At 30.7% G+C, this 2,589-nt stretch overlaps 1 long non-coding RNA gene across 1 annotated transcript; it reads left to right on the top strand.

Annotated features, from left to right (window-relative positions):
- Positions 1 to 2,152: 2,152 nt before the first annotated feature.
- On the top strand, positions 2,153 to 2,579 carry LOC109587135 (uncharacterized). The gene is made up of 5 exons (XR_002187404.1): positions 2,153 to 2,214; positions 2,265 to 2,297; positions 2,345 to 2,425; positions 2,472 to 2,489; positions 2,540 to 2,579. It is a non-coding gene; the product is annotated as an uncharacterized LOC109587135 (long non-coding RNA).
- Positions 2,580 to 2,589: the final 10 nt, after the last annotated feature.

The raw sequence follows: 2,589 nt of genomic DNA, 5'->3' as shown, positions 1-2,589 counted from the left end.
ATGACTCCATTCAAGCAAATAATGCCAATGGTAAGAATTAGCTATGTTATCATATATTACTTAAGTTAGGGTTGAAGATTTATCTACCTAAGAATGTTACTTCAGAATTTAAGATGATGCGATTAAAGTTTGGCCAGACATTCTTCAAAGTGGGATCAATCATGATGAGCAACCCTCAGTCTCCATCCATTGATAATATCAAATCTGTATTGCGTACATACGACAAAACATTAAGACCTCAAGTGGCTCAGTGTCAAGATATCCGTGACCTTTTAGAATTAGTTTGTGATAACTGTCAGCTTGATGATATTAGTATGCTAGAGTTTTTTGTTGATGAGTTCAATATAGAGGAGGCTAAACCAGTTGTTGAGGAATATAAAGAAGCTATTGAGGAGCTAATGGAAATGAAACTCAGTCAAAGTCTAGAAGAACAGCTTTCATATGTTTTGCCACTTGAGTGTGAAATAATTACCATTTTTGTTGATAAAGACGCTCATGAATCAGTGCTCAAGGATGTCCAGAGACTGTCATCAGATGTATTTGAGAATTTATCACCACATCTCAGATTAAATGTCATTAGAGGCGGCAATTCTTTCACTATCACTTGTTCCTTCCCATTGATTCTATCTGAGCAGTTAATTAGAACTGCTCTCAATAATATTGATGTATTGAAAGAAAACAAAGTGAAGAGATTAACCATTGGATACTGCACTGTGTATGAGGTAAATAGACTATTTATGAACTGATTTTATTATTAATAACAGGTAAATGATACCTCCACTCCTACTAAATGTGGTTTAATGAAACAAATGATGCTGTCATTGAATGTACAACTGATTAACAGTACAGAGGTAGGTGATTACTAAGTCAAATAAATTAGTCAAGCATATACGTTTGATCCTATTAACATAGTTTTTAACTTTCATTTCACAGGAAATTGCGATAATTAAAAAAGAAGCAAAGGAAAAAGCAGAATCATCAAAGAATGAAGCAGATTTGTTGAAGAAAGAAGCAGAGTCACTGAAGGAAACACTGCATACTAAAAAAAAAATGTTGAGTGCAGCCTATAGAGCAGAGAGTGATAAGTTTGAAAAAAAAGCAGGTATAAATAAGTGTCCTTGCAATAGTTCATTAAATTTATTATAAGCTGAGACAAAGCGGTTACAAGAGAAAGTATCACATTTAACAGAACGTGGAGAAGTTAGTGAGAATTTAAACTACCGTCTATCTGGAAATTTTTACTGTGATTTAAATTTTACTGCATTAGAATTTCGCAAAAAAATAGATTACCCATATAATTACATGCCACATTCAATAATACATGACACAGTCTTATTTAGTAAAAATTAAGTCACAGCACAATTTTAAACCGCAAAAATTTCCTACCACACTAATTTCCTGATCTATGGCATTTCAGTCATTGTTATGATAATAATAGGAGAATGAGAAACTAAAAGAAATAAAAGATCTTTTAGAAGAGCAACTTGTCTCATTTCAATCTGAGAAAGAAGGTAATGTACATGATTATAACTAAGTTAATGACTAGAAAAAAATAGCTACTCAAGCATAACACTATATGCATTATTTCATACAGAAGTCATACAACTGGAAAAGTCTTTACAGGAGAAGATTGAGGAGCAAAATGAAGAATTGCAACTACTTAAAGTACAGTTAGCATCTTATCAGGAAGAGAAGGAAGGTGAAGAGGAAAGTTTTGCAGAAGAAATTAAGAAATTACAGTCAGCAACTGATAAAGATGAAAGTAAATAAGATTTTGTGCACTTTTATGTAATTATAATCATAGGAGAGAAGATTGTACAAGGTTTGCTATCACAAAATGAAAAGTTAAAAGGTATTGTGCTTTATAAATCACAAAATATTGTTCTACATGCATCAATTTTAGCGCAATTCGCAAAATATCAAAAAGAGAAGAAAATATTAATTGAGGAAGCTGGTATATACTGTTCTAAAAATGCAATAAATTCATTATAGATATTGTTATTAGATAAGACTAGACAAATTTTGGAAGAGACAAAAAATGAATTGCAATCTGCATTAAAACAAAAAAATGAGATAATCAATGAAAAAGGTCAGCCTATCCTGTGCACATACAAAATTTAATTCAATTTTTTAAATATAATTATCTAGAAAAACTTGCCAAGTCTGAAAAAGTACTAAAGAAAAAGTTATTGTCATTAGAAAAGGAAATGAAAAGTAAGACCATTTTGCCCGGCATAGTATATTTTATAAAACAATGCTGCTAGCAATGAAATTAGAAAATGACCAGTTACAATCAGGTATCATCAAATTAGTTTGTACTAATAATTATTTTAATAATTATTAGAAAAAGAAAAAGTAATTGCTTTGGGCAAAAGTAAAATAAGACAGCTACAAGAAAATGTAAAGATGTCAAAAAGAACTGTTGGTATGTTATCATTATAATTATTATCATTATTTTATTGTTACTATAGCTTATGGTGGACCTCGTCGTAAGTTATTAGAAGAAAATACTAAAATAATGGCTCTTTTTTACATCTAGATCTGACTATTGCACACCTTGCTTATGTAGATGAGTTACTATCGCATCAT

Source organism: Amphimedon queenslandica, unplaced genomic scaffold (assembly GCF_000090795.2).
Source record: "Amphimedon queenslandica unplaced genomic scaffold, v1.1 AMPQUscaffold_12678, whole genome shotgun sequence".
In the NCBI taxonomy this organism is placed as follows: domain Eukaryota; kingdom Metazoa; phylum Porifera; class Demospongiae; order Haplosclerida; family Niphatidae; genus Amphimedon; species Amphimedon queenslandica.
Note: the sequence above shows the minus strand (reverse complement) of the source record. Positions and strands in the feature narration are given on the sequence as shown.